General features: G+C 38.5%; 1 pseudogene; it reads left to right on the top strand.

Annotated features, from left to right (window-relative positions):
- The first annotated feature begins 914 nt into the window (after positions 1–914).
- Positions 915–10,284, top strand: LOC108397602 (26S proteasome non-ATPase regulatory subunit 12 pseudogene; annotated as a pseudogene).
- The last annotated feature ends 259 nt before the right edge of the window (positions 10,285–10,543 follow it).

Raw genomic sequence — 10,543 nt, 5'->3', positions numbered from 1 at the left:
CTCAAGTGAACATCAAATGTGCTCAGGGGAGATCACATTTAAGCCTCAAAATAATTCTCATAATTAAAGAAGATAAATTCATAAATATTTTATTCCCACTCACATTGATATAAAACTAAAATGAAGTAAATCAATAAAAGGAAAAACCACAAAAAATGTAGGAATTAAACAACATGCTTCTGAACAACCAAAAACTCATCAAAGAAAGCATAGGAGAAAAAAAAATGCATAGAGACAAATGAAGACAGAAATATTAAATTAAAAATTCTATCAGAATCAGCAAAACTACTTGTAAGTGGAAAGTTCATAGCAATAAAAGCCCACTTCAAGTAACAAGGAAAATTTCAAATCAAACATCTTATTTTGCACTGAAAGGAACCAGATAAAGAAGACAAATAGGCCAGGAAAATCTGTCCTGTGGTCATGGATGAGAATAAACAACATTGTCCAAATGGCATCCTCTCCAAACAATTTACAATTTCAATGCAATCCCTATCATAATACCAATAGCATTTTTCCATTACCTAGAACAAATATCCAAAACTTATAAAGATCCACAAAGACAACAAAAAACCAAAACAATCTTGAGAAAGAAGTCAAAAGCTGGACTATCATGCTTCCTGACTTTAAGCTATACTACAAAGCCACAGTCATCAAAAGAGTATGGTACTGACAGGAGAACAGACTCTAAGATCAATGGAACAGAGCAGAGAGCACAGATATAAGCCCATACATATATGGTCAGTTAATGGGTGACAAAGGATGCAGGAGTATACAGTGGGGCTCTGGTGAAGCTGACATAGGGGGATGTCTGGGGGTGCTTAACCTGGGACATTGGTGCTTTGATGGGCACATCGCCATGGCAGAGGTGGGCTTGGGCACACAGGGATTCAGGCTGCCCATGTACAGGGAAGCTGGCAGAGAATGAAAGGCCTCAGAAAGTCATTGAAACTTTGTCTCTTTGGAAAAACACCCACTGTGCTTCTTTTTTTTTCTTTTTTCTTTTCTTTTCTTTTATTTATTTATTTTTTTGTAGGTGATAATTTTTTATTGAAGTGTAGTTGACATACAGTATTACATTAGATTCAGGTGTACAACACAATGATTCAACATTTATACATGATAATTCTAGCTACCAGCTATCACCATACAAAGTTGTTACAATATTTTGACTATTCCTTATGCTATACATTACATCCTGGTTACTTATTTATTTTAAAATTGGAAGTCTTTACTTTTTTTGTTTGTTTGTTTTTTGTTTTTTGTTTTTTTTGAGAAGACATCTCTCATATTTATTGATCAAATGGTTGTTAACAACAGTAAAATTCTGTATAGGGGAGTCAATGCTCAATGAACAATCATTAATCCACACCAAGCCTAATTTTCATCAGTCTCCAATCTTCTGAAGCATAACGAACAAGTTCTTATATGGAGAACAAATTCTTACATAGTGAATAAGTTACATGGTGAACAGTACAAGGGCATTCATCACAGAAACTTTTGGTTTTGATCACACATTATGAACTATAAACAATCAGTTCAAATATGAATATTCGTTTGATTTTTATACTTGATTTATATGTAGATACCACATTTCCCTCTTTATTATTATTATTTTTAATAAAATGCTGAAGTGGTAGATAGATGCAAGATAAAGGTAGAAAACATAGTTTAGTGTTGTAAAAGAGCAAATGTAGATGATCAGGTGTGTGCCTGTAGACTATGTGTCAATCCAAGCTAGACAAGGGCAATAAAACATCCAAGGATGCAGAAGATTTCTCTCAAAACAGGGGGGGTGAAGTTCTAAGCCTCACCTCTGTTGATCCCCAATTTCTCACCTGATGGCACCCCTGTGACTGTGCCTGTCTTAGGTTGTTCCTCCCTTGAGGAATCTTACCCGTCTCTGGCTAACCAGTCATCTTCCGGGGCCATACAGGGAAATGTAAAGTTGGTAAGTGAGAGAGAAGCCATATTGTTTGAAAAGGTTAGCTTTTTACTTCTTTGCAGATTTATGCCCTGTGGCTTCTATGCCCAGCATTTTTCTTAAGGTATCTTTACCGCTTGGAGGAATTATGATACTCGGTAAATTTGATATGAGGCACGAATTCTATTTAAGGGTTGTAATTAGGAAAGAAGAAGAAAAGCTATAGAAGTAGCAGGCGGAAGAAAACATGGGACAATTGATTATTTCTTTGACATATCTTGTAGAGTAACTTCAGCATGTATAGGTTTTAAACTACTAATTAAATTGCGCACACACATTAACGTAGTAGGAGTATTGTTACATAACCAAAGCAGACCTATAATTACCAGCCATCTCCAGTGAAACCAAGAAAACCAGTTAGGCACCCTAATTAGGCATTTGTGAAAACTTATCTATGATATGGTGGATATTGTCCAACTGAAATTGAACAGTATGAGAGAAATCAGACAAATTAAAACAACCCATTCCTGGGGACTGTTCACATCCCATATGTTCTTTTAACAGTAGATAGTCTGTAGTTGTAAGATTTTGGAGCATTACAACTTGCACTTCTCCTAATTCTTGGTTGAGTTCCAATAGTACAGATCCTGTCAAATTTGTTGTTTTACTGTATGTACAGGCCAGCTTAGATATCTCCTTCTTCATTCCCATGGCAAGTCCAGGAACCGGTGAGATGAATGCAGCTACAGCTGTAGCAGCACCTGGATCTTTGTGGAGGTTTGTTGATGATGATCTTCTGGTATGAGTCTTGCAGAGAGTGCTGATGTTGGAAGTTCTTCTTCATATCGTATCTTAGTTCATTTTCTGGGTAGCCAAATTAGGCTTTGATCCTCTGTATAAACACAAACACACCCTTTGCCTACATTTTGATATGCCTTTTATACCATTGTGTAGTACTCATTGGAGGTCACCACACATGAACTGCTTTTTTTTTTTTTCTTAAGAGAAAGGAATATTATCAGAAAAATATACCTCCATAGCTGATCATCTGACACCCTTTAAGTGATCAAAATTAAGGATATTTAAAGCATGCATTGTTGATTTACAGTTAGTTTTATCCTATCAGGGAGTAATTCCCCTTTTCTTTCTTTTTTTTGTTATCATTAATCTACACTTACATGATGAATATTATGTTTACTAGGCTCTCCCCAATACCAGGTCCCCTCTATAAACCCCTTTACAGTCACTGTCCATCAGCATAGCAAAATGTTGTAGAATCACTACTTGTCTTCTCTATGTTGTACAGCCCTCCCCTTTCTCCCACCCCCCATGCATGCTAAACTTAATACCTCCCTTCTTCTTCCCCCCATCCCTCCCTACCCACCCATCCTCCCCAGTCCCTTTCCCTTTGGTACCTGTTAGTCCATTCTTGGGTTCTGTGATTCTGCTGCTGTTTTGTTCCTTCAGTTTTTCCTTTGTTCTTATACTCCACAGATGAGTGAAATCATTTGGTATTTCTCTTTCTCTGCTTGGCTTATTTCACTGAGCATAATACCCTCCACGTGATCCATGTTGCTGCAAATGGTAGTATTTGCCCACTTCTTATGGCTGAGTAGTATTCCATTGTGTATATGTACCACATCTTCTTTATCCATTCATCTATCAATGGACATTTAGGTTGCTTCCAATGCTTGGCTATTGTAAATAGTGCAGTGATAAACATAGGGGTGCATCTGTCTTTCTCAAACTTGATTGCTGCATTCTTAGGGTAAATTCCTAGGAGTGGAATTCCTAGGTCAAATGGTAAGTCTGTTTTGAGCATTTTGATGAACCTCCGTACTGCTTTCCACAATGGTTGAACTAATTTACATTCCCACCAGCAGTGTAGGAGGGTTCCCCTTTGTCCACAGCCTCGCCAACATTTGTTGTTGATGGTCTTTTGGATGGCAGCCGTCCTTACTGGTGTGAGGTGATACCTCATTGTAATTTTAATTTGCATTTCTCTGATAATTAGCAATGTGGAGCATCTTTTCATATGTCTATAGGCCATCTGTATTTCTTTTTTGGAGAACTGTCTGTTCAGTTCCTCTGCCCATTTTTTAATTGGGTTATATGTTTTTTGTTTGTTGAGGCATGTGAGCTCTATATATATTTTGGACCTCAAGCCTTTATCAGATCTGTCATTGTCAAATATATTCTCCCATACTGTAGGGTTCCTTTTTGTTCTATTGATGGTGTCTTTCACTGTACAGAAGCTTTTCAGCTTAAAATAGTCCCACTTGTTCATTTTTGCTGTTGTTTTCCTTGCCTGGGGAGATATGTCCAAGAAGAGATCACTCATGTTTATGTCTAAGAGGTTTTTGCCTATGTTTTTTTCCACGAGTTTAATGGTTTCATGACTTACATTCAGTTCTTTGATCCATTTTGAGTTTACTTTTGTATATGGGGTTATACAATGGTCCAGTTTCATTCTCCTACATGTAGCTGTCCAGTTTTGCCAGCACCATCTGTTGAAGAGACTGTCATTTCGCCATTGTATGTCCATGGCTCCTTTATCAAATATTGATTGACCATATGTCTGGGTTAATGTCTAGATTGTCTAGTCTGTTCCATTGGTTTGTGGCTCTGTTCTTGTGCCAGTACCAAATTGTCTTGATTACTATGGCTTTATAGTAGAGATTGAAGTTGGGGGGTGAGATCCCCCATACTTTATTCTTCGTTCTCAGGATTGCTTTGGCTATTCAGGGTCTTTGATGTTTCCATACGAATTTTTGAATTACTTGATCCAATTCATTGAAGAATGTTGCTGGTAGTTTCATAGGGATTGCATTAAATCTGTATATTGCTTTGGGCAGGATGGCCATTTTGACGATATTAATTCTTCCTAGCCATGAGCATGGGATGAGTTTCCATTTGTTAGTGTCCCCTTTAATTTCTTTTAAGAGTGACTTGTAATTTTCAGAGTATAAGTCTTTCACTTCTTTGGTTAGGTTTATTCTTAGATATTTTATTCTTTTTGATGCAATTGCGAATGGAGTTGTTTTCCTGATTTCTCTTTCTGTTGGTTCATTGTTAGTATATAGGAAAGCCACGGATTTCTGTGTGTTAATTTTGCATCCTGCAACTTTGCTGTATTCCAATATCAGTTCTAGTAGTTTTGGGGTGGAGTCTTTAGGGTTTTTTATGTACAGTATCATGTCATCTGCAACAGTTTAACTTCTTCTTTACCAATCTGGATTCCTTGTATTTCTTTGTTTTGTCTAATTGCTGTGGCTAGGACCTCCAATACCATGTTAAATAACAGTGGGGAGAATGGGCATCCCTGTCCAGTTCCCGAACTCAGAGGAAAAGCTTTCAGCTTCTTACTGTTCAATATAATGTTGGCTGTGGGTTTATCATAAATGGCCTTTATTATGTTGAGGTACTTGCCCTCTATTCCCATTTTGATGAGAGTTTTTATCATGAATGGATGTTGAACTTTGTCAAATGCTTTTTCCGCATCTATGGATATGATCATGTGGTTTTTGTCTTTCTTTTTGTTGATGTGGTGGATGATGTTGATGGAATTTCGAATGTTGTACCATCCTTGCGTCCCTTGGGTGAATCTCACTTGTTCATGGTGTACGATCCTTTTGATGTATTTTTGAATTTGGTTTGCTAATATTTTGTTGAGTATTTTTGCATCTACGTTCATCAGGGATATAGATCTGTAGTTTCCTTTTTTGATGGGTTCTTTGCCTGGTTTTGGCATTAGGGTGATGTTGGCTTCATAGAATGAGTTTGGGAGTATTCCCTCCTCTTCTATTTTTTGGAAAACTTTAAGGAGAATGAGTATTATGTCTTCTTTGTATGTCTGATAAAATTCTGAGGTGAATCCATCTGGCCCGGGTGTTTTGTTCTTTGGTAGTTTTTTGATTACCACTTCAATTTCATTGCTAGTAATTGGTCTGTTTAGATTTTCTGTTTCTTTCTGTGTCAGTCTTGGAAGGTTGTATTTTTCTAGGAAGTTGTCCATTTCTCCTAGGTTTCCCAGCTTGTTCGCATATAGGTTTTCATAGTACTCTCTAATAATTCTTTGTATTTCTGTGGGGTCCGTCGTGATTTTTCCTTTCTCATTTCTGATTCTGTTGATTTGTGTTGTCTCTCTTTTCCTCTTAATATGTCTGGCTAGAGGCTTATCTATTTTATTTATTTTCTCGAAGAACCAGCTCTTGGTTTCATCGATTTTTGCTATTGTTTTATTCTTCTCAATTTTATTTATTTCTTCTCTGATCTTTATTATGTCCCTCCTTCTGCTGACCTTAGGCCTCATTTGTTCTTCTTTTTCCAATTTCGATAGTTGTGACATTAGACCATTCATTTGGGATTGTTCTTCCTTTTTTAAATATGCTTGGATTGCTATATACTTTCCTCTTAAGACTGCTTTTGCTGTGTCCCACAGTAGTTGGGGCTTTGTGTTGTTGTTGTCATTTGTTTCCATATATTGCTGGATCTCCATTTTGATTTGGTCATTGATGCATTGATTATTTAGGAGCGTGTTTTGTGCTTGTGAGCCTCTATGTGCTTGTGAGCCTTTTTGCGTTCTTTGTACAGTTTATTTCTAGTTTTATGCCTTTGTGGTCTGAAAAGTTGGTTGGTAGGATTTCAATCTTTTGGAATTTATTGAGGCTCTTTTTGTGACCTAGTGTGTGGTCTATTCTGGAGAATGTTCCATGTGCACTTGAGAAGAATGTGTATCCTGTTGCTTTTGGATGTAGAGTTCTGTAGATGTCTATTAGGTCCATCTGTTCTAGTGTGTTGTTCAGTGCCTCTGTGTCCTTACTTATTTTCTGTCTGGTGGATCTGTCCATTGGGGTGAGTGGTGTGTTGAATTCTTCTAGAATGAATGCATTGCATTCCATTTCCTCCTTTAGTTCTGTTAGTATTTGTTTCAGATATGTTGGTGCTCCTGTATTGGGTGCATATATATTTATAATGCTTATATCCTCTTGTTGGACTGAGCTCTTTATCATTATGTAATGTCCTTCTTTATCTTTTGTTACTTTCTTTATTTTGAAGTCTGTTTTGTCTGAGACCAGAATTGCAACACCTGCTTTCTTCTCTCTGTTGTTTGCATGAAATATCTTTTTCCATCCCTTGACTTTAAGTCTGTGCATGTCTTTGGGTTTGAGGTGAGTCTCTTGTAAGCAGCATATGGATGGATCTTGCTTTTTTATCCATTCTATTACTCTGTGTCTTTTGATTGGTGCATTCAGTCCAATGACATTTAGGGTGATTATTGAAAGGTATATACTTACTGCCATTGCAGGCTTTAAGTTTGTGGTTACCAAAGGTTCAGTGTTAGCTTCTTTACTATCTTACTGTCTAACTTTCGTTTGTTGAGCTATTATAAACACGGTCTGATGATTCTTTATTTCTCTCCCTTCTTATTCCTCCTCCTCCCATCTTCATATGTTGGGTGTTTTGTTCTGTGCTCTTTTTAGGAGTGCTCCCATCTAGAGAAGTCCCTGTAAGATGACCTGTGGAGGTAGTTTGTGGGAGGCAAATTCCCTCAACTTTTGCTTGTCTGGGAATTGTTTAATCCCTCCTTTATATTTAAATGATAATCGTGCTGGATACAGTAGTCTTGGTTCTAGACCCTTCTGTTTCATTGCATTAAGTATATCATGCCATTCTCTTCTGGCCTGTAGGGTTTCTGTTGAGAAGTCTGATGATAGCCTGATGGGTTTTCCTTTGTAGGTAACCTTTTTTTCTCTCTGGCTGCCTTTAATACTTTGTCCTTGTTTTTGATCTTTGCCATTTTAATTATTATGTGTCTTGGTTTTGCCCGCCTTGGATCCCTTGTCATGGGAGTTCTGTCTACCTCTGTGGTCTGAGAGGCCGTTTCTTTCCCTAGTTTGGGGAAGTTTTCAGCAATTATTTCTTCAAAGACACTTTCTATCCCTTTTTCTCTCTCTTCTTCTTCTGGTACCCCTATAATGTGGATATTGTTCCATTTCTATTGGTCACTCAGCTCTCTTAGAATTCTTTCATTCCTGGAGATACTTTTATCTCTCTCTGCATCAGCTTCTCTGCGTTCCTGTTCTCTGTTTTCTAGTCCATTAATGGTCTCTTGCATCTCCTCCATTCTGTTCTGAAGTCCTTCCAGAGCTTGTTTTATTTCTGTATTCTCCTTCCTTAGTTCTTGCATATTTCTCTGCAAGTCCATCAGCATGGTTATGACTTTTGTTTTGAATTCTTTTTCAGGAAGACTGGTTAAATCTATCTCCCCAGGTTCCTTCTCAGGGGAAGATGTAGCAGATGCCGAAGCTGTCTGGGTTAGTCTTGTCTGGATCATATTTTTTTGCCTTTTCATGTTGATAGGTGCTATTGACTGTCAGCTGGGGGGGCCAAACTTTTCGCTTGCTACCGGCCTTTCTTTACTGGGACTACTGCGACCCCTATTGGCTTGTGTTGGGTAATTGCGTGTAGACTGGGTCTTTGTGTCTTGCCTGGCTGGTGTGGAGGAAGCTCCCTTTCTGAGGCGGGGCCTGCCTTAGGCTGCTTCTTTGCTTTGACAGCACCCATAGGGGTAAATGGATGGGGGAGCTGTTTGGCTGTTTACCTCCATGAGGGGTCTCAGAGCTGTTGCCCAGGGGGTTAGTGCACCCGGTTTTCCCTGTAATTTCCAGCCACTGGGCTGTGACCTGTGTCATTTCCGTCCAACTGTTGCATCCCTGTCCCTTTCAGACTTTCAAAAGCACTCGCTTTTCTTTGTCACAGGGGCATCAGCTTAGGAACCCACTCAGAGGTCTTGTTGCCCTGTTTCCCTAGTTTCCAGCCCTCTATGCATGCACTGTGTCTGTGCTCTGGTGCGGTTGGCCAGGGCTGTGTGTTTAGCAGTCCTGGGCTTGCTCTCCCTCCCCGCTCCAACACCTCTCCTCCCACTGGGAGCTGGGGGGAGGGCTGCTTGGGTTCTGCCAGGCCAGGGGTTGTATCTTTGTATCTTACCCTTTCACCAGGCGCTGGGCTCTCACATGTGTGGATGTAGTCTGGCTGTTGTCCTGTGTCTTCTGGTCTCTCTTTTAGGATTAGTTATATTTGTTGTATTTTCAAAATTATATATGTTTTTGGGAAGAGATTCCCACTGTTCTACTCACGCCGCCATGTTGGCTCTGCCTCTCTCCCACTGTGTTTCTTATATGGTGTCCACATCCCATATCTTAGTTGCAGTAGTGAAGTTGTGCTTCATGAAGCTAATGAATGGTATTTATGAACTAAAATATTATACTTCTGTCAAAAAGATGGAGTCTGTTAAAACAAGCTGTTGCAAACTGGTTCAACAGTGCTGTTCTTATGTTGATGAAGTTATAGACCTTCTAATCAAACTTCAATTAATTGATACTCTTTGAATGGCTACAGAAGGAAATTTTATGCTATAATTGAGGGTTCTGACTGACTAAAGCATTAGCAACTATAAAAGAGCAAAATTGTGATGTGAAAGAGGCAGCCTCCATTTTACAAGAGTTACACATGGAAACCGATGGGCCCCTAGGAAAGGAAGGGTGAGTGGAGTTTATTTTGGAGCAAAATAGGCTCTGCCTAGCTATGAAGGATTACATCCGTATCCAAATCATCAGAAAGAAAATCAACACGAAGTTTTTCCATGAGGAAAATAGAGCATTTATAGTTGAAATACCGTAACTTAATGATTCAGCTGGATCAGCCTGAGGGCTCCTACTTGCCTACTTGCCAGCACGACATGTACGATCCTCTTTGCAGAGGGCAGGAAGTGAAAAGTGGCAACAGGCTCTGAAAAGTGTGTCTTCTGTGTTATCTCGGCTCCTTTTCACAACGAACAGTCAGATTAGGTTCACCAAATAAGTGGAGACAAGAAGTTTAGAAGAAATCCCTAAGTACAAGGACCTTTTAAAGCCTTCACCACAGCGGAGTTGATGCATTGGTCTCCAATTGTTGAAGCCTATGGAATGGAATTAAGAAAAGGTTCTCTTGAGCATCCTGCCACTGATGTTTTTGGTTCTACAAAAGAAGGTGAAAAAAGGTGGAAATATTTGAAGGACAGAGTTGTTGAACATAATATTAGAATAATGGCCAAGTATCATGCAAGGATAACAATGAAGAGGATGGCTCAACTTCTGGATCTAATTGTTGATGAGTCAGAGGGTTTTCTCTCAAATCTAGTAGTTAACAAGACCATCTTCACTAGAGTAGATAGGTTGGGAGGAATTATCAACTTCCAGAGAAACAAAGATCCAAATAATTTATTAAATGACTGGTCTCAGAAACTGAACTTACTGATGTCTGTAGTGAACAAAACTACACACCTCATAGTCAAAGAGGAGCTGATACATAATCTATAATAAAGATCCAGCACCCTTAAAGCTTTTAGAAAAGAATTAAATCAGAAGTCATTTTTTAAAAAAAAGACTGTTGTGGTGTATATGTTGGGATTGTTTTTGTTTCTTTTGTGTTCTCAGCTACTTGGTCTAATTTTTAAGAGATAGTGCATATGTTTAAAGCTCCTTTCAACCTTTCAATTCCATACTTTCATTATTAACTGCACTTGCAATTGGTGTAAGAATACATTTCTATTATTTGAGTGCTGAAAAAATTTTGTCA

This window comes from Manis javanica, chromosome 14 (assembly GCF_040802235.1).
Source record: "Manis javanica isolate MJ-LG chromosome 14, MJ_LKY, whole genome shotgun sequence".
Taxonomy (NCBI): domain Eukaryota; kingdom Metazoa; phylum Chordata; class Mammalia; order Pholidota; family Manidae; genus Manis; species Manis javanica.
Note: the sequence above shows the minus strand (reverse complement) of the source record. Positions and strands in the feature narration are given on the sequence as shown.